Raw genomic sequence first — 23018 nt, forward strand, 5'->3', positions numbered from 1 at the left:
GCAAATAACTATAAGACTAGAACTCAGGAAGGAGAGCTGGGATAGACAACAATTTTTTTTTAATAATAAATTTATTTTTTATTGGTGTTCAATTTGCCAATCAGACAACGATTTTGGAATCATCTTTGTATATAGCATTTATAGTCAAGGGTTTGAATGAAATTGTATGTTATATAACATGAAAGCAAATTATAAATGGTACATACAGAAGATAAAATATAGTAGGAATAACTCTGCAAGAAGACTCAGGAAAAAAAGATAAAATTGCCATCTTTTAATTAACTTTTACTTCTACCTTAAGTCTGTCCAATCACTTATCATCAATTCAATTTGCTGTCGACTCTTGCATGTAACTTTGAAAGCATCTTTCAATCTCATTCAAACGTTTTACTATACTAATTAGATGGGTACTCCTTGAAGAAGTTTACAGTAACTATCAGTTAAATATTAAAAATTAAGAGTGTAAATGTGTGTATAAAGAAACCCCATTAACCTTAATTCCTTGTTTTACATCCATAAATATCTGATGTGGAGTAATGGAACAGGATGCTATTAAGTAGTGACATTAATAAGACATAGAGATTTTTTTTAAGAATTTCACCTCATTAAGTCAGATCCAAGGATAATCTTCCTTTTAATTAATTCAAAGTCAACTGATTTGGGATCTTAACTAAATCTAAAAAAATCCTTTCATGTTTACCATATTCTGTTGGCTAGAAGCAAATCACCAGGTCTGTCTATATTCAAGAAGAGGGAATTACACAAAGTTATGACTCACTGGGAGTCTTTGTAGGGTATATACCCTTGTTCAATGAGTACTTCTTGAGTGTCCATTCTGTTCCAGGTGATCAAGACAGAACAAAGTTCTTGATCTCACATAGCATGTGTTTAATTGTGGAAGACAGATAAAAGAATATACAGACATATAAATACACATATATAATTTCTCAGTGTAATAAGTGTTATGAAGGAAGCATAGTAAGACAAGGATATATAGAGAAAGAGAGGTTGGCTATTTTAAGTCAGATAGTAAGACAAAACTCCATCAGTTTCCTGAGGGGATATATGCACAAGACATAATCCAACAGAGCAAGGCAAATAGACAAACGTTAGATGACCATTTGAAAGTTGGGCCTCAGATTCCAATTAAAGGCATTCTGACTAAGTTCAGACCTAGGAGAAGACTCACTTTTTTCAATCTAAAGCATGAAGAAGTTGTATGCTGTTCCTTTCAGTACTACCTCTAGTTGGTAGTAGCTTCTTGCTGCAAAACAAGAAAAGACTCATTGAAAGCATGCCTTCTACTCCAAAAACAAAGGACTGAGAGATAAAACTTGCCCTAGTTTCTAAATTCTGCTTGACTACGCTGACCTCCCAAATCTATTTTGGAGTAAGGATTACCCAAAAATAGGGATTACCCACGTCTCTTTGGGAGTAGGGAAAGAAAAGAGATTTAATCATCAATGTGCTGACCTTTAAACCGGAAAAGGAATTCCATTCTCAGGAAATAAGATCTAATGAGAGTATCTCATTATACTTCTCTTCCTCAGAGAGCATAATGAGAACAAAGAAGAGGTCTCCCTAAAGGGAGGGGGACTGAGGGACCTCAGTCTCCCTAAAGTAAAAAAACAAAATAACAATTGAAAAAAATTCAACCACCAACTACAAATATTAAAATTATAATAATAGTAGTCATTGTTAATATTTTAATATTCAGCAATACTGTCATGAACTATAAGTTCCAGAGTTGTAAATAACATTGGTCTTTATTAGAATAGTTAATACCAATCAAAATAGTTAAGGTCCACTATCCATAAAGCTACTTAAGCATGTGCATGTTGTAAAATGTTGCCTTGATCCAAATGACTGATAAATATTTTGTGGACCTTACAGAATAATTCATAAAGTTACGGAACTTGACATTTGTAATCTCAGCCTGGTTCAATCCACTTTATTGAAATGAAAGAATATTAGTAAAAGGACATTACTGAGGAATAAAAGACCTCAGGATAGATATTTAAAAATTTTTTCACTCTCATCTAAAATAAATTGAACATTAAAAATATTTCATAAAGTTTATGAGCAGAATTATACAACCTAGTAATGAAATGCAAATATCTCTGTTCATTAAGGCTCAACTGTTTCATCAATTTTGCATACATAGTTCAGTGAGGACTGATAATTATATTGCAATGTGAAAAAATGTTTATTAAGTATCAGGATGAGGCAGCTAGGTGTATCCAATTATACCCATATAATACGATTTCACAAAGTGATTTGATTTTTATTTATTACTTCATGGTCTTAATTTTAGTGGATTTGATGGAGTTTGGCATATTTTCAAAGTGAATTACAAGTGATGAAAACATTTAAATAAATATCCAGAGTCCTTAAAATTAGAAGTCTGATTTTAATTTTATATATATGTGTAACATAACCCTCTTCAAGATTACATAAAGGAATACCACTGAGCTTTTAAGTTTATGTGTGTATACTATATATGTTCATTTGGTTAAATACTTTGTAAATTTAAACCACTTAGAGCTTTGATCTTAATATTAGGAAGTTTGTTTCATAAATTAGTTATGCCAGATTCCTTTTTCAACTTGATTATACCAATTCCACAAAGTAGAGTGTACTAAAAGGAAAAATTGCAATATCAAGATGGATCTTCAAAGAAGTGAGATTTCTCTTGTAACACAATAATACAATAATGATACTGCTTATAGGAATTTGTAACATGATGCGCTGATTAACCACATTCATAGTCATAGTTGCATGGACATAAGGTGATTATTCAGTAAAATTCTTTTGGGAATATCCTGAAGTTGCACCTTATTCTTTAACAATCATCTCCAATCAATTTTTACTAACTTATTCCTAAAATTAAAGTGATTTTCCTCCTTCCTTTGACCCCCAAATTAACTCCTTCATACTTATGCAAACAAAACTGGGCAGATGGTTTCTTGCCCCCTCCCATGGATAGATCTGATCTTCTCCTGAGTAAATCCTGATTTGAATTTATCTTGTTTTTCTTCATAATTATGCCATTTGTTTTTTAGAGGTAAACATACTTCTTATCCACTATATTTTTGTCCCATATGTTTTCCATCTCTTATTAACATCCTTAATCTCTTACACTGGTTGATTTCCCCTTTTTCTCAAATTTATACAATATTTCTCATTAAAAACAACAAGAAATAAAACCTGCACTCTGTTCTATTATCTCTTTCAATACATGTTACTTTTTTCTTTTCCTTTATGGTCATTGTCCTTGAGTGCTTTAATAAATTATTGCATTTCCTTATCCCTTCCTTTCTGTTTAAAATCTGGAGTCTAATTTTTGACCGTACCCTCCACTGAAGTTACCATTTGGAGACAATCTCTTACCTCCTATTTCAACTTAAGCCCATTTTTTACCCTCATTTTAACCTTGCTCCCTTCTTTGGTCCTACTGACCAGTTGCTCCCCTTCTACCCTCTCTTGGTTTCTGTGATATTTCATTCTTCTGGTTCTTCTCCTACATTTATGATCATGATTTCTTTGTCCTTTCACTGCTTTTACTCCCTTTTTCAACCTCCTTAATGATTTATTGAAGTACAGTATAAACAGAAGACAAAAAGTACAATTGTACATCTTTATAAAAAATTTTTACAAAGTATACACTCCAATATAACTAGCATCCAAGTCAAAAAACAGAATATCTACACCACCCCAGAGGCCAATCACTACTCTATCCCAAGCGATCCTAATAGTCCTTAACTTTATTCTTCTCCTTCAACAAGTAACTTTTGTGAATTAATTTATGACCTCTGTATTGATGAATCTCATATTGTTATTTCAAGGACTGATGCACTGTTTGAAATCTTTGGTTCCTTCCTCTCCTGACCCCTTTTATTCAAGCAGATATTAGAATATAATAATTTTTTCCAACATCTCAAATTGTTTCCTTCTTTTATTTCCATGTCACCATTGTGGTTTAGACCAGAAGTCAATAAACTATAGCCTACAAGCCAAATACAGTCCTTTGCCTTGTAAATCAAGTTTAATTGGAACACAGCCATGCTTATTAGTTTACATACTGTGCCCAGTAGTTGCCACAGAAATCATGGTCTCAAAAGTCTAAAATATTTACTGCCATACTCTTTACAGAAAAAGTTTACCAATCCCTGATCTATGTCTTCACAATTTAACACTAAATGGCTGCAGCAACTTCCTACCTGGCCTTATTAATTCTAGTTCTTGTCTCCTGCCACCTTTGGATAACTGCCTTGTTAAGCCTACTGAAACATACTTCATTTCATCATGAATTTCCTTGCTCGAGATAGGATCAAACTCCTTTCTCTGGTGACCAAACTCTCTATTAAAACAAAAAGTAAGAAGTATAGGCTTTAAAGAAGGATGCAGTGGTGTACAGTTCACAAGCCATATTTTACTACCTTCTTCCTTGATGCCGTTACTTCTTCCTTTTTCCTATGCCTTAACCCCCTTCACACATGTTTCACTCACTGCTATATCTTTCTGTAACCAGATGTTCCTCTCTTCATTCCCTATGAGCATCCCCCCTCCCTTTCATATACCCATGTCTTCAAAGCTGACACATTATTCACAGTTGCCTCAAGTTCTACCTCCCCCTCAGGCAACTCCAAAGACTGTCATCTTCCCCATCACTAGCATCTCATAACACTTATAGATTATAAATGGACCTACCTCTTGATTATCTATTTTCTTATATTATTTTCTCATTGACTTGAAGCTCCCCAAAAGCAGCTGACATTACTTCTGCTTTCTAGAATCCACTAGGCATATATTTAAAACTTAATAAATACTGGTGTTTTTGATTTCTAGGCTTCATGAGGAAATTATCAGCAATCAGAATTCTTGTTCAGAAAATGATGCTATAGTCTCAGTTACCAGGGCAGACTCAGGAAACTACATTTTTTATTAAAGCCTTTGCTTGGAATAGAATCTAGAAATTTGGGTGACTGAGCACAACTTGAGAAGAAAAATATTCTACAGAAAGTTGCAGCTCTAAAAGCCTTCACTTTCACACCTCAAATCACCTACAATTTGTCATTCTAGGTACAGTAACTTAGAAATGGCATATTTCACATTCAGTAAGTTTTCATCATTGGTAGAATGTTCATTTTCTTGATACTTACTCAATTTGTCTCAAAAATTACATCCAGAGTTTTTTCATCACATTTTTTCTGGTTTTCAAATCTAAAAAATATACTTTATTGCAAACAACATGCATTTCAAATTAGAAGAACATGAATTCAAATGGAATATAAAATCCCAGGATCCTGGGATCTGAACCCCTTGTTGGGCTCTCTGCTTATCCCTTTGCCCTTCCATCTTGCTCACTCTCTTTCCCACTTTCTCTCTCTCAAATAAATAAATATTTTTTTTTAAATCTCAAAGTATTACACGCCTGGAAATATTTATCAAAAAAAAAAAAAAAAAAAAAAACAGGTAAGAGTGGAGAGCCTGAAACTGCTAAAAATACTCAAGGATGAAAACTGCCATATGCACTGTCTTCCATGAAAAGGCCACTGTGAACAACTTTACAAGTGTCTTCATCTTGAATGCAAGAAAAAAAAATCTCACTTGCAATGAGTCCAAATGCGTAGTTTGAAGTTCTCAGAACTCTGAATTGCATGGTTACCTAGAGAGAAAGCAAATCCCCTATGCCAACCTAAGAATAAGCCAAGTCAAGGCAGAAAGAATAGCAGACCACAGGATTCATCAGACTGTGTTATTTGCCTACAACTGTACTACCCAAGAAAATATTCTGAAAGGTTCATTGTAACCTAAAGATATTGGCTGTAGTTCCAGTATAACATTCTAACTATAAGTGCAAGAAGTAGTAGTAGTAGTAGCAGCAGCAGCAGTGGCAGTAACTAAAGATCTAAGATAGTAGGCACAGAACACCCAGCATCTACTCGACAAGCCTATATAGTCTATACTTCTTGCCATGATGGTAACACACACATACAAAAAAAATGCCCTTAAGAAATCCTAAATTATAAATAAAATTTATTTTCCAGTCTCTTTTCTTCTTTCCTGCCATCTCATGTTTTCTTTTGGAGTTTTCTGGAATAGAAAACTATAAACCATAAAGAACAAACTCACAAATCTTTAGGGTATAGTGATTAGAATGAAGCAAAAGTTTATGGAGATTTAAATGGCCTCTGGGAAGGCCCAGTTTGCTGTGATTTTTTTTTGTTGTTGTTGATGGCAAAGTCTGCAATTTATTTTTTGCTCCATGATTACTTCAGGATGCTCTGCTTAATCTCTTTCTTATACTCTCAAGACTCAAAAGTGACCCTTTTTCAAGGGCTTTTGGGGCCTCTGTTCACTGACTGCAGGGAGGAAACATGACACAAAGGTGATGCCCCAGAGCAAATGCAAATTTTACCTGGGTTCTGCTCCGACAGACTTCTTGTCACTTAACGGCACTATGAATTTTAATATGGTTCTTATTGCAACTCTGGCTTACTTTTAATCTTCAATCTTTGGAATGTATTGATCATATTCATCAGGTCATAGAGGTGCCCTTGATCTAGGCATTGAAGCTTTTTAGAGAAGCATATTTAGTTTCTGTTTCAATTCTTAGTTATTTCATACTTCTCTCTGAAAAATATTCCTGATTTTCATTTTCAGCTTTTTTTTTGGTTTCATCTTGATTTTCCTAGATAGAAATTAACTTCAAAAAATATTAACACCTATTACAACTGACCAACTTAAATATTTATGTATCCAATATGTTCTATTCAGAAGCTTTCATTCAAATCACACACATTAAGTAACTACTGCAAACATAGGCACTGAGCTCAGAACTGGGAACATCAAGATAAATAAAACCAAATATAGTATTTGTCTTTATAGAGTTCAAGGCTTAGTGGGTAGATTTAGGCACTAAGCAAATAAACATAAAACAAATGTGAAATTTCAATTACATCAAGTGTTATGCAAAAGAGTCATTTCATGCTATGAGGGTCCAAAATAATATTTTTTTAAAGATCAGATCATTCTTCCCTAAGGAAGTAATGTTGAAACTTAGACCTGAAGGATGATTAAGAGTTAAAGTAGGCAAAGAGTAGGGGAGTGTACTAGGTGTAACAAACGGGGGGGTAATGAAGACTCTCTAGTAGAAGGTACCTTGTAAGCACAGGAATTGAAAGAAAGTACATGTAATTGACACAGAGAGAACAAGAGAGATTTTGGTATAAGAAAATGATAGATTGGGCAGCCCGGGTGGCTCAGTGATTTAGTGCCACCTTCAGCCCTGGGCCTGATCCTGGAGACCCTGGATCGAGTCCCATGTCAGGCTCCCTGCATAGAGCCTGCTTCTCCCTCTGCCTGTGTCTCTGCCTCTCTCTCTCTCTCTCTCTGTAAAAAATCTCTCTTTCTCTGTCTCTCATGAATAAATAAAATCTTTATAAAAAAAGAAAATGATAGAAATTGATATGTTTGAAGTTAATTTCTATCTATCAGTTCTGCCCTCAAGCTATTTCTAATTGTGATCATTTCTCTCTGTCCTCACTCCTACCGCCCTACCTGAAAGTAGGATCTGTTATTTGCTCTTAGTATTTCACTGTTGCCCACTAAAATTAATTCTCTGTGTTCTAGCCAGTGATCTTTTCCAAATACAAATTACATTTATGTCACTTCTCTACTCACTTCTAATCTCACAAATTACATTTATGTCACTTCTCTACTCACTTCTAATCTCAGGCCCTACTCACTTCTCTAATCTCATCTCCCACTACTCTCCCGGGTGTCTTCAATGCTTCTTGATACTCTGGCCTTTTTGTTCCTCCAGAGAACATTTATACAAGCTGTTATCCCTGCAGGGAAGTTTCTTATAACCTCAGCTGGTAACCATATATGGTTTCCATAAAGAGAAACTTGGTGAAGAAAAAAGCACCCCCAATTAGATTGGGTCTTTCTCCATTTATATATTTTAATGGCATCCTGTACTTTTCCTTTTTTATTTATATGGTAGATTTTATTATTGGCCCCAATTTTTCATTCTTCCTTATGTCCAAACTTTTTGCCATGCAGCACTTTAGCTCCTGCTACAGAAGTTGTGTGTGGTTCTCTACTCCTTGCCTTTGGACTTAGTGATGTAACTTGCTTTGGCCAAGGAGGTATTAATAGACATCAAGTAAGCTGGGTCTTGGAAACTTCTTTTGTAGTTAGATGGCCCCCACTATAGAAAGAACACATTCTGGTTAGCCCACTGGTCTGAGAAGAATGAAACATGTAGAGCAGATCCAACCTTAAGGTGCTTCCACTAAGCCCAGCAGAGATGAGCAGAGCCATGCAACCATACCAAAGTAGTTTTCATCGTGAATATGTCAGAGATTTTTGTAATTATCTGTTACACAGAAGTAACTGATGTAACTTGTAACAGGAATGAACTGTTTTAAAATGGGAAATATAAGATATGTCACCCTATTTGTCTAAGCCAATAAAGTACAATGAATTGTACAGGTAACCACTGAGTGATTTTTACAGATGATGATTTTAACTACCTGGGAGAAGTTAGTGATAACCAGAAAAACAGGTCACTGTCACTAACTACCTGATCATGAACAAGTTACTTAACTCCACAGGTACTATATTTTCCTATCTTTAATTGAGGGGAATGGACAAAGCAGGAGTAATAAATAGGTTTATCTTGAGAACTGACTCCAATTGATTGTTGTGACTTTCTGGAATGCATTGATCCTAAGGCCAAATTTAGGCTCAGTCAACTGAGTGTCACGATCAATTAGAAGTGTCTTCCTTGGTCAGGGGAGGAAGGTTTAGTAGCACCAGAGCCCACATATTTGACATCTCCGGATTAGAGGATCTCTAATGTTCTTTTTATATTTGACACACCCCATAACCAGAGAAGTCAAAAAATTGACAGGAACAATAGAAATGAGTTCTAACTACAATCTTGGATGAGAATTATCTATTTTCTTTGGTTTTCCCCCAAGTTTCTTGCCAAAGTGTTAGGTACACAGAATAGTTTAATAAAGAACTGTGATAGTTTTTTACTTGTGGTAGCTCCATAGCACAGGGGTTCAGTCAATGGGCTTATCAACCAGAAGCCTTTTGGAGCAGTTGACAAAAACCTCAAACTAACTTAGGGAGGGAAAAAAGAGGTAAAAATTACTGACTTACATGAATGAATTATTCCCAACTCAGCTTCCCATTCTTCATGGGGAATGGGATTCTACATAGTAGAATGTAGTAGTAGTACTACAGGGGATTCTACATAGTAACCCTGGAAGTTCTAGGCTCCCTTAACAGTTTCAGGGAAAAAAAAAAAAAAAAAAAGGATAGTGTCTCACTATTTAATTCACCCTTCTTAAGTCATATAGTTACTCCTGAACCAACCAGTAATTCTAGGGAAAATGTTCTATTGCTTTAATCATGTCAAGAAATAGTGTGCTTCCTTGGGGATTGTAGTTAATTTTTATTTTCTTTTCTATATTTTTCCTATATATTCTGAATTTTCTACAATAATATGTGATATTTTTTTTATTAAAAAATAATGAAGACAGGGTACCTCAGTGGCTCAGCCAGTTAAGTGGCTGCCTTCAGCTCAGGTCATGGTCTCAGGGTTCATGGATCTAGCCCTGCATGGGGCTCCCTGCTCAGCGGGGATCCTGCTTCTCCCTCCCCCTCTGCCCCTCTCCCTTGTTCGTGCTCTCTCTCTCAAATAAATAAAAATATTTATAAAAATAATTTTAAAAAAGAAAAATGAAGACATTATTTATAAAAAGAGAAGAAAAAAGGAGAAGCAAAAGGTCTGATTCACTTCACTTTTGGATGATATATGATGTTACTATCTTTGAACGTATTTCACTCAGTTCTAGAGAAATAGATCTTCGATCTACTCAATTTTTCACACATTATGCTACAAATCAAAAGACTTCTTTTGATCCAGGCCATTTTTAATTCTGCTAAAAATAATTTTTGCATGAAAGCCACTAGACAGGCAGGCATGAGACAACTTGCTTTAAAATATGCTTGTTGTGGTAACAAAAGATCCTGGACATAGTGGTATACTTCTTTGTTCTGCAGAGAAGACTCCCTTATTTTTTCTGTTTTACATGCAGCTATTATTTGCAGGATTAAAAGATGCTTCTAAGTATAGACCTTCCACATAAACTTTGAGACAAACAAAAGGATAAAGTTAATTATAAATTCAGGAAAAATCTTGTGTGCCCAAAGCAAATCTATGGCTTAATGAGTAACCTTAACAGTACTAATTTTGACTAAGTATTGTTTATCAATGCCATGTACTGTATGAGATTCCTTTCAAGATTGAAAGAGCATTGTTCAGTTCTTAAAAGGAATTCTTAAGAAGATCTTTCACTATATAAGAACCATGGACTAAGACTCCAGTTAATGGGCAATAGATTTGGCATAGTATAATTAACAATGTAAATTACATTTATTTTTAGTCCACAATGCACTAAATAAGCAGATTTCCATCCTGCTTATCCTGGATGACTAGAATATCTCTTCCTTGCCTGCTTTCTTTTGGCCAAATTCTAACCTAAACCCTGAGCCCCATGCTACTCTGCTTTCAGCCCCAGTTCAATTTCTTCAGATCCTGCTCCTGAAAGATCAAATAAATTATGCTAGGTTAAAATTAAAAATTAAAAAATGTTCAAATATTACTTTTTTTTCTTCTGAGGAAGAAAATGTTTTTATTTCTCTAAGTCAGCAACCTAACCAAAAGAAATGGGTAAAACTTTTGTCACCTTAGCAGGCTAGCTAAGCAAAATTGTACACATATACACACACACGTAAACACACACGCATGTGTGTAATATGTATATATTTTACATATTTTTATAAAACTTGGATTTTAGGATGTTCAAATTAAATATACAAACAATAGCTTAAGACATATATATATTAAAGGTTTGTTTTATTTTTTATTTTTTTAAATTGAATTTCAATTAGTTAATTTTTTTACTTTTTAAAAATATTTTATTTATTTATGCATGAGAGACGCAGAGAGAGAAGCAGAGACATAGGCAGAGGGAGAAACAGGCTCCTTGCAGGGAGCCCGATGTGGGACAAGATGCCAGCACCCCAGGATCACGACCTGAGCTGAAGGCAGATGTTCAACCACTGAGCCACCCACGCATCCCTAATGATTTATTTTAATTTAGAGAGAGAGAGAGAGTTTGGGGGGGGAGCACATGAGCGCAAGTACGGGAGGAGCAGAGAGAGAGAGAGAGAATCTCAAGCAGACTCTGTGCTGAGTGTAGAGCCCTACAGGGAGTTCAATCTCACTACCCTGAGATCAGGACCTGAGCTGAAATCAAGTCAGAAGTTTAACCAAGTGAGCCACCCAGGTGCCCTCACATATACACATTATTAAAAACTACTTCCTCTGTGCAAATTCGACTCAAATATCTGCACAAATATATATTTTTACAATATTTTACTATATATATTGTTGCTATATATATATATATATATATATATATATATATATATATATACTAGAGGAGCACAATAAAAATTGAATCAAGGGAATAAATTAATTTGAAATATAGAGGTTTTATGTTTCACAGACAGCCAAAAATTCAAAATGGAACATTATAACTCACTTCTAGTATCATTTCTCTTTTTATTTTTATTTTTTATTTATTTTTTAATTTTTATTTATTTATGATAGTCACACAGAGAGAGAGAGAGAGAGGCAGAGACACAGGCAGAGGGAGAAGCAGGCTCCATGCACCGGGAGCCCGACGTGGGATTCGATCCCGGGTCTCCAGGATCGCGCCCTGGGCCAAAGGTGGGCGCCAAACCGCTGCGTCACCCAGGGATTCCTCATTTCTCTTTTTAACACTAAAAAACTTTCCATGGAACACAGAAGTGTTAGTAAATGGGACCTATCATATAGAGATTCTATCTAGCCATTTGTCCAATGTTCCTTCTTATCTATCTATATCTGCAACTGAAGAGTGTTAAATTTTGATTAAAACTATAGGAGTCACTCCATTCTGTCTCACTGAAATAATGATACTATTGTGAAAACCTAGGACTGCTGCATTTCTATAGTTCATGTACAGTTCAAATACTTCATTTAAGATGACATATAATTTGAAAGTAACACACTTTCTATAAAGCAGGATTGCTTTAGTAAATTAGAGCAAACACCCAAATAGTATATTATGTAACCATTTAAAATGACATTTAAAATGCTACGTAGAAATAACAAAAATGTTTTTATAATGTTATGTATAAAAAGGCTGAATGAGAAAGCATGTGTATCACAACTATAAATAAAATGATTAAAGACAAGGCTCAGAAAGCAATGTGCCAATGATGAAAAGCTGTGTTTGCATAAAGGGATTAGAAGTGGCTTATTTTAATATCTTCTTCAATTTGGTAATAATGCTCTCAAGTAAAAAGAATAAACTTAATGTCTTCATATTTAGCTGTGACCATTTCCATCATTAACAGATATTCACGGATGTTGTTTCCAAACAAATTGTAGAAGGTCATAATATCAATCGCCTTTCATGTCTTAAGCACCTAATTGTGGAACATAAATCCCCCTATTAAAGCATCCTATGCTTAAGATTCATCTGATTCCCCCATTTCTTCCTAGCCAGCAAGTGCTATCAGCTGATGAATTTCACTCAGTTTCCTTCAGGTAAGAGCAAATATTTTTATTATTCAAATTGTGTTCTGAACATCATGCTATTAATTATGCACAGGGCATGGTTCCTTTGCAATCTTTCATGACATTATCAATAGAAAACAAGCACACACACACATGTCCACCAAGAATTTCAAGTGCATTCAGCTTAAAAAACATCAGTATCATTGGAAACATGTATATGTTGACTTTATTTTGATTCTATAACTAGAAAGGAAAGTAAAAGGGCAACTGGAGAATGTCAACAACACACTTACATAAAAATGTTTCATTGGCTATCAGACTAAGGAAAACTCATCTTTCCCAGAGTTCTTAAAATTGAAGGTCACAATGCAGAAGTGGGTGAGTTTGACTTTTTTACTAGCTTAGCCCCACAGAGGGATTTCTGCATACCAAAATTAAAATTAAATCATAAATTTTAAATCCCACAGCACCACATTCTCCTTCTACCATACTACCTAAATTTCTGATACATCTCAAAATGGCAATCCCAGTCCAATATACATAGAACCATCTCTTTGTTATAGCACCTCCTCTCTTGACAGAGACCTCCTCTCTTGGTCTTTAGTGTTTCTCTTAGCTTCATTCATCTTTCTGTTGTTGATTAGCAAACTGTCCCTGTACACGAATGGTGTACAGCAAGAAGAGACTGTAGGGAGATAAGCCTACTCCATACTGGTAGGTGACAGGTTTAAAAAGCAAGGGAACTTACTTACCAGGATTGTCTTGCATGTTGCAGAAGATTAGATCTCTGTACCTACCTGCCAAAAGCCTAAAACTTATATAGAGGCCTTACAGTGTTCAAACACATATACTATTCAGATGATCTTAATAAGACATCAGTATCTCAAAGCTGTGTTCTTGGGACAGCTGCTAACATGGGAAAGGTAAGCAGAGTACACATTCCAAGAACAGGGAAGGGAGTGAAGGTCTGCTTGCCATGATCAAGCTTGAAGATCAGCAGGTGGTCATGTCCTCTCAATGACATCCTCCACCACCTCTCCAGATACCATTATGGTCAATTTGTGACAACTTATACCTAACTTTAATAATCAGGGTTCTAGAGGATTTCTGTCTCAGTTCACCTTTAGCTGGACACTACAAATTTAAATTTAGAACCAGAAATAAGCAGGTTTGGTTTACTGTGCCATTATAATAAGAGTCATGATTTCTTGAGTACTTGGAAGCCAGGCATTATGAAAATACTTTTAATTGCATTTAATTTAAACACAGGCCCATCTGACAGATAAAAACATTGAGGAATATTCAAATTTTGATCTGACTCCAGTACATTAACACTGTAGTCCACTATTATCTAATTTCTATACTGAATATATCAATACCTAAACTCAGTCCCCATTCCTAACTAAACTACCCTGTCCATGATCTCCACACCAAGGTCATAAAGTCCTGCACTCATATTTATCATAGAGCTTTAAAAAAAACCTAAAGTTGGCTGTATTATTAATTTCTGCACAACAAATTACTCTGAAACTTAGCAATTTAAAACAAACATTATCTCAGAGTCTCTGGAGGTCATGAATCTAGGCATGGTTTACTTGGGTGCCCCTGGCTCAAAGTCTCTCATGAGATTGTAGTCAGGCTGTCAGCCAGGCCTACAGTTCTATGTGGAGGCTTGACCAGGGGTAGAGGAAGTGGGAGGTTCTGCTACCAAGTTCATTCACATTTGTTGGCAAGTCTAGGTCCCCTGCCACAAAGACCTCTGCACAAGACCTTCTGGTGATAGGACAGCTCGCTTCTTCCAGAAGGGGTATCTGAGAGAGAGGCCCCACGTCAGAAGCCACAGCTTTGTTATAATCTTGGAAGTGACATCTCATTACTTCTATTGTATTCCCTTTCCTAGAACCAAGTCACAAATCCAGCAAAGGGGAGTACATATGGGTGTGAATACCTGGAAGCAAGATCACTAAGGTCCATCGCAGAGACTGCCTTCTGCACCACCACCCCCAGCACTCTCTCCCACCTGTGTCTCACATCCCTGTTGTCTCTTCATCTTCAAGTCATAACTGCCATTCTCTCACAGGGTATAAAGATGTGTTTATTGTTCTCTTAGCCATTATTCCTGGGCTCAAGTTCCTGACTCCTTTCTGAAAATAGTACCTGAAATCTCTACTACATAATTCTTGAAGTCTTTTTTATGGTTCTTAATATCAGTTTATGCTGCTCACACTGGCACTGAAACTAGATTTGAAATGAAGGAAATCTTGGCCTTACCTTCACCTGCTTCCCAATTTATCCCCTGACGGTCCCCTAATGTAAACCTGTAGGGTTAGTCTTTGGTTTGTTTGTTTTTTCCTACATACATATAGGAATTTTTCTGAATATACTCATCTGAGCTTCATATAATTTATTACTAGCCTTAATGCCCACCCACACCTCATCTCCCACCATACCTCAATCCTTCATTCTTGCCTTTCCCAAGATAGACCTTTTCCAGACCTTTCCCACTCTCTCCTCCAGAGATCTTTCGCTGTGTCAGACCTTTCTGCACTGGCACATCACCATCTCTTTCACCAGTGCTCCGAGGAACTTCCATAACTTGGAACCCTAGAAACCCCTCAGTCCTATTCAGATTGGTGCCCCATAGCTCTTACCAAGTTGCTAAGGCTGGTTCTGCCTTTTGGGTGAAACTTAATTCTAAGTTCTAACCTAATGTTAGCATTTGACATCTCCAAAGCAATGTTCTTAAAATTTATTTATTTTGCTTTACCACGAAGATTTTGTGGGTAGGGAAGATACTATGACCTACTTCCTCTATTGGTCCCCACTTTCTGGCAGGAAAAAAAACACAATGAAAGATCAATGAAGTGTAAGATTTTTTAAGGTTTATATTCACATATCGGCTTTAGTAGAGGAATATGGGTAATTCATGCTTGAATTGTCATGTATACATATTTTAAAGTCAAATACTGGAATCCCTGGGTGGCTCAGCAGTTTGATGCCTGCCTCTGGCCCAGGGAGTTATCCTGAATCCTGGGATCAAGTCCCACATCAGGCTCCCTGCATGGAGCCTGCTTCTCCCTCTGCCTATGTCTCTGCCTCTCTCTCTCTCTCTCTCTCTCTCTCTCTGTGTGTCTCTCATGAATAAATAAATAAAATATTTTTTTAAAAGTCAAATACTAAGAGATTATAGCCCTAAAATGTGCTTCATTATTCACCATAGGGCTAACCAAATAATCTATTGTGAAATGTGTTGATAATAATGAAGACAAAACAATGGTAATTTGTTAGAAAGAGGAGCACAATCAAAAATTAAACAAGTCAAGGTAACACTGATGATTTACTGCTGCACAAAGCATTCTTTCCTAAAATTTCAGAAACTGCATCTATCTGTTTGTATGCTTGTATGATGGAACTTGCCAAACAGTAACATGCATTAATGGAGTACTTTAATTAATTTCTTTAATAATATGACAACATTCATTTAAATATTAATTACTAATTAATCCTTTATAATACATTTATTTTACTAGTTACTGTTGCTTAGGTTTACCTAAAAAGTCTATAGATTTGCATATCATCCATCTATAAGAAACAGAAAGCTGAATTCTCAACTGAATTCATAGCACAGCAGGAGAAAACTCTTGACCAATTATTAGAATTCCACATCCTTTGTCTGACATCCATAGGATTAGATGTATTTTAGATTTTTTTTTTTCCAGTTATTTATGATAGTCACAGAGAGAGAGAGAGAGAGAGAGAAGCAGAGACACAGGCAGAGGGAGAAGCAGGCTCCATGCACCGGGAGCCCGACATGGGATTCGATCCCGGGTCTCCAGGATCACGCCCTGGGCCAAAGGCAGGCGCCAATCCGCTGCGCCAGCTGGGGATCCCCTAGATGTATTTTAGATTTAAGAAAGAATCCAGTGCATATATTTTAGGTGATATATTGCAGCAGTGCCAAGAGGAGTATCCTGTAAACAAGTACATTAATATGTCTACTGTAAAACATATATTAAGTGGGAGAAATAAAGACTGTAATAGCTTCAAATCATTTCAGGTCAGGATTTGCTGCCAAATGAGTTTACACCCAACTTAACAAAAATCTCTTGGTTCTATTGATTTGGAGATTTTGTAATTTGTGGCTAAGGGATTATGGATTTATACAGTGTTCAAGATGGCATTTTAGATCTGAAAGGTCTGAATAAACCTGACATTAATAATCACTAGTGTCTACCTCCAAATGATTTCTTCAAAAACTCACTCATGTTCCTCTAGCCCCCTACTTTCCCATTTCTATTTAAGAAGTGATCTATTAATGAATTGTTTATGTCCTTTCTTTTCTTATCAACTTATTTTTCAAAAAATAATTTACTTACAATAAACTAAATCAGAGAACATAAATCCATGAGTTTTGATAGCTGTATACACATGTAAAACCAAGGCCACACTCAAGATACAAAAACGTTTCCAACATCCCCAGAAGATTCCTCATGCTCTTTTGTAATTCACCTCTCCCTCTCTACCTTCCCCCTGAGTCGACCATTAATCTGCGTTTTTTTCACTTAGATAAATTTGCATTTTACATTAACAACCCATATAGTATGTACTCTTTTGTGTCTGTCTTCTTTCACTTGGCATAACATTTTTGAGATTCATTAGTATTGCTATGTACATGAGCAGTTCTTTTTATTGCTAAGTAGTGTTCTAATGTATGGAAACACCACATTTTATCATTTATCATTTGTTAGACATTTTGGTCTAACTATTGGCAATTTGAGACTATTGGCAATCTAGCAGCTGTCTTTGAATGGACATATATTTTCATTTCTCATTGATATAAATACATAAAATCAAACTTGTTGGGTCAAATAGTCTGTGTATATTTAACTTTTCAAGACACCTATAATTTTTCCAAAGTAATTTGCAATTTTAAATTTCCATCAACAGGATATAAAAAATACATAAATTGACAATTTGTTTATCTTAATTTGAAATCAAAATTCAAGTAGTTTTGTCAAATTTTCTACTGGGTTGCTTTTCTTCTTGTAATTGAGCTATAATTGTTCTTTTTTCTGGATACAAGTCCTTTGTCAAATATATATATTGGAACATTTTTTCCATTCCAAGTCTTGCCTTTTAATTTTCTTAAGTATATCTTTTAAGGAGCAAAAGTTTTAAATCTTTATAAAGTCAAATTTATCAATTTTTTTTCATTTTTATAAAGATTTTTCCTACTTTTTAAAAAGTTTTATACTACTAGGTTTATATTTAGACTTATTACTCTGTTAGAATTAATTATTATATATGGTGTGAAGTAAGAGCAAATGCTCCTTTTCTAAAAAGTATGTCTCTAATTTTTCCAACACCATTTGGTTAAAGACTTTCTTTCCCCATTGAATTGTCTTGACATTTTTGTTGAAAATCAATTGACCATCTATAATAAAAACTGTCAACAAAGTAGAATTAGAGGAAACATATCTCAACATAATAAAGACCATATATGAAAAACTCACAGCTAACATCATATTCAATGGTGAAAAACTGTTTCCTCTAAGGTCAGAAAAAAAGACAGGGATATCCACTCTCACTGCTATTACTTAACAGTACTAGAAGGCCTCACCACAGAAATCAGACAAGAGGAAGAAATAAAAGTCATCCAAATTGGTAAGAAAGAAGTAAAACTTTCACTATTAGCAGATGACATGCTACTATATATAAAAAATACTTCAAGACTGCACCACAAAAAAATACAAGAACTCATCAATGAATTTAGTATGGTTGCTAGATACAAGATCAATGTACCAAAATCTGTGACATTTTTATATACTAATAATGAAGAAAAAAAAATACCTAGGAATAAACTTAACAAAGGAGGTGAAAGATCTGTATTTTGAAAACTATAAAACATTGATGGAAGTTATTGAAGATGACACAAACAACTAGAAAGGTATTTCATACCCATGGGTTGGAAGAGCAAATACTGTTAAAATGTCTATACTACCCAAAGCAATCTACATATTTAATGCAATTCCAACAGTATTTTTCACAGAACTAGAACAAACAATCATAACATTCGTATGGAACCACAAAAGACACCTCAAAAGCAAAGACAATCTTGAAAAATAAAAATGAAGCCAGAGGTATCAGAATTCCAGATTTCAAGTTATACTACAAGCTATAGTAATCAAAACAGTTATGGTACTGGCACAAAAATAAACACATAGATCAATAGAATAGAATAGAAAGCTCATAAATGATCTCACGTGTATACAGTCAATTAATCTTTGACAAAAGAGGGAAGAATATACAATGGGAAAAAGCCTCTTCAACAAATGGTATTGGGAAAGCTGGACAGCTACTTGCAAAGGAATGGAACTAGATCACTTTCTCATAACATACACAAAAATAAAATAAAAATGGATTAAAGACCTATATATGAGGCCTTTAAAACATAAGCATCATTGAAGAGTGCACAGGCAGTAATCTTTCTGACATCAGCCATAGTAACTTTTTTCTAGATATATCTCTTCTGAGACAAGGGAAACAAAAGCAAATAAACTATTGGGACTACATCAAAACAAAAAGTTTCAGCACAATGGAGGAAACAATCAGCAAAACTTAAAGGCAACCTATAGAATGGGGGGAGATATTGCAAATGATACCTCTAATAAAGGATTAGTATCCAAAATATATAAAGAACTTTTACAAGTAACACTGAAAAAACAAATAATCCAATTAAAAATGGTCAGAAGACATGAACAGACATTTCTCCAAAGAAGATATATAGATAGCTAACAGACACATGAAAAGATGCTCAACATCACTCATCAGGAAAATGCAAATCAAAGCTCCAATGAAAGATCACCTCACATCTGTCAAAATGGCTAAAATCAACAAAACAAGAAGTGTTGGAGAGGATATGGAGAAAAAGGAACTCTCATGCAATGTTGGTAGGAATGAAAACTGATGCAGCCACTGTGGAAAACACATGGAAGTTCCTCAAAAAGTTAAAAAAAAAAAAAAAAAAAGTACCTTATGATCCAGCAATTGAACTACAGGGTATTTATCTAAAGAATACAAAAAAAAAAAAAAAAAAAAAAAAAAAATCAAAGGGCTACATGCACCCCAATGTTTATTGTGGTATTATTTACAATGGCCAGATTATGGAAGCAGGCAAGTGCTTTCTGATGAATGGATAAAGAAGAGGTGGTATACATATACATTGGAATATTATTCAGCTCTAAAAAGAATGAAATCTTGCCATTTGCAACAACATGGATGGAGTTCTCTAGATTACAATGCTAAGCAAAATAAGCCACTCAGAAAAGGCAAATATCATACGATTTCACTCATATGTGGAATTTAAGAAACAAAATAAATGAGTAAGAGACAAAGAAAGAGAGAAACCAAGAAATAGACTCTTCACTATAGAGAACAAACTGGATTGGGGCAAGACGGTGGAGGAGTAGGGTCCTCACCTCACCTGTCCCCACCCACTTACCTAGAAAACTTTCAAATCATCCTGAAAACCTATGAATTGGGACAGTTGGAACGCTTCAGAGAGGAGTTTGCACTTCTAACAAGGGAGGAAGGCGGAAAAAATAAAAAAGAATCCAGTGAGGGAGGGGCCCCACGAGGAGCCGGGCTAAGGCCCAGCAGTGAGAGCGTCCAGACAGGAAAGCCCAGCTCCGGAGAAGCGGGAACTTTAAAAATCTGCACCGGATTCTTCCCGGAGGGAAAGGCGCTCAGCAGGGAACTCGGGCAGAACAGCAGGAGGGACAGTGTAGCCCCCAGGTTACCCGGGTCACTAACAGAGGAGGTGCACCTGGGGGAGACCGCACCGCACACTGCAGGCGGATCTCGGTAAAGGGCTGGAGCACGTACCTGGCGGGGCCTCGAGGAGAAGCCGGTGGGTCAGGCAGGGGCTCCGGGCGAGGGGGCTGTGCCCTGTTGCCTTTGGGAGCCGCACCCCGCAGAGCGCAATTCCAGCGGCACAGGCCCCGGATCCCAGGGCACCGGGGGACACAGCCCAGGATCCTGGGCTCCCCCCGGGACAGGCGGAGGTGGGGAGGGCACGGGACAGCAGGACACTCCTGCCCTGGGCACCCCGAGCTGTGCAGATCAGGACCCCCGCCCCGGGAGCATCCAGGCCCCTGCGGACTGGGAGCTGCAGTAGTTACTGCAGGAGCCGACTCCAGGGCTGGGGAGCTGGCCGCTGCCAGTGGTGGTGTTCCTCCCGGTGTTACCCTGTGCCCGGGAGGGGCAGAGCCGCCAGGGAAGAGGGGCCTCACAGGATAAAAAGCTTCCACTGAGCCGTGCACCTGGCAGGTGGAGGGGCAGCTCCCCCAGGTGCACACACCTGAGAGTCAGCACAGCAGGCTCCTCCCCCAGAAGACCAGCTGGAAGGACAAGGGAAGAGCAAGTCCTAACCCAGCAGCTCTGGAAAGCTACAGAGGAAGTCGAGGGATTTACAGTATATAGAATAGAGGGTACCTACCCCTCCTTATTATTGCCCTTTTACCAGTACAACTCATTTTTATAGACTAAAAATTTCCAATATTTTTTCTCTTTTCCCACTTTAATGACAATATTTTAGCACCTCTTCATTTTTAAGTTTCTTCCTTTTTGACTTTCATATTTCTACAATTACAGGTCTTAGATATATTTTCCACTTCTAGATTCCCTTCACATACTCAATTTAATTTTGAGAGGTATATGAGATATGTTTTTTTGTTTTCTCTGCCTCATTTTGTTCTACAATGGCGACAGTTAATACCTTCTAAAACATGACCAGCATGTACCCAGAACCAAGTGATATACCGTGCTGGTTCATTCTGTGTGATTATATGCTCTCTTCATTCCCATTATGCCCCACTCTTTTATCTCGTTTATGTTTTGATGGTCAGTGTTGGGGGTCTCTACAAGTATTGCTGGTTTATATAAATTTGGGACTAAGCATATTCTAACATACAGAACTTAATACACTCAGAACCAAAAGGATCACCCTCTAGGACCCCTCGGGTAGACTACATTCTCCATCCACTACAAATTCTTCACCACCACCATCTCCCAGTACCCCCCTTTTTTTTTTCTTTTTCTTTTTTTTCCTCTTCACTTTTGCTTTTTTCTCTTCTTTTTTTTCTCTTTTCTTTTTTTCTTCTTCTTTGGAATTCTTGGCCTTTTATTTTTTACTACTTTGTTTTAAAAATTGTTTTTCACTTAGTGGTCCTTTTGTTTTATTTCGTTCTGATCTTTGTTTTCAATTTCTGGTCTCTGACTTCATCAGAATCATCTAGGGTGAAATTCTCTTAGGTCATGGTTGATATTCTTGACTCAGCTAGCTCATACAGCCACTCTGCACTGAGCAAAATGACTAGAAAGAAGAACTCACCACAAAAGAAAGAATCAGAAACAGTACTCTCTGCCACAGAGTTACAGAATTTGGATTACAATTTGATGTCAGAAACCCAATTGCGAAGCACAATTATAAACCTACTGGTAGCTCTGGAATAAAGGATTCAAGAGACTTCATGACTGCAGAATTTAGATCTAATCAGGCTGAAATTAAAAATTAATTAAATGAGATACAATCCAAACTGGAGGTCCTAACAATGAGGGTTAATGAATGGAAGAAAGAGTGAGCAACATAGAACACAAGTTGATGGCAAGGAAGGAAGCTGAGGAAAAAAGAGAAAAACAATTAAAAACCATGAGGAAAGGTTAAGGTAAATAAATGATAGCCTCAGAAGGAAAAATCTACATATAATTGGGGTTCCAGAAAGTGCCGAAGGGGACAGAGGGCCAGAAAGCATATTTGAACAAATTATAGCTGAGAACTTCCCTAATGTGGGGAGGGAAACAGGCATTGAGATCCAGGAGATAAAGCGAGCCCCCCCCAAAATCAAAAACTGTTCAACACCTCAACATTTAATAGTGAAACTAGTAAATTCCAAAATAAAGAGAAAATCCTTAAAGCAGTGAGAGACAAGAGATTCTTAACTTACATGGGGAGAATTATTGGATTAAAAGAAAACCTCTCCAGAAACCTGGCAGGCCAGAAGGGCTGGCAGGAAATATTCAGGGTTCTAAATGAGAAGAACATGATCCAAGAATACTTTATCCAGCAAGGGTCTCATTCAGAATAGAAAGAGAGATAAAGAGCTTCCAAGATAGGAAGAAACTGAAAGAATATGTGACCACCAAACCAGCTCTGCAAGAAATATTAAGGGGGACCCTGGAAAAGAAAGAGGAAGCCCAAAGAAATAATCCACAAAATAGGGGCTGAATAGGTATTATGATGACACAAATTCATATATTTCAATAATAACTCTGAACATGAATGGGCTTAATGACCCCATCAAAA

The 23018-nt window shown here is 36.4% G+C and overlaps 1 long non-coding RNA gene across 1 annotated transcript in view; it reads right to left on the reverse strand.

The window, feature by feature from the left end:
* Positions 1–205: 205 nt before the first annotated feature.
* The window catches only part of LOC140639859 (uncharacterized), a 415066-nt gene continuing 392253 nt past the window's right edge, over positions 206–23018 (reverse strand). Inside the window, exon 7 of the long non-coding RNA XR_012036500.1 lies at positions 206–1264. This is a non-coding gene — a long non-coding RNA (uncharacterized lncRNA). The remainder of the gene's footprint in view (positions 1265–23018) is intronic.

The sequence above is a fragment of the Canis lupus genome, chromosome 9 (genome assembly GCF_048164855.1).
Source record: "Canis lupus baileyi chromosome 9, mCanLup2.hap1, whole genome shotgun sequence".
Taxonomy (NCBI): domain Eukaryota; kingdom Metazoa; phylum Chordata; class Mammalia; order Carnivora; family Canidae; genus Canis; species Canis lupus.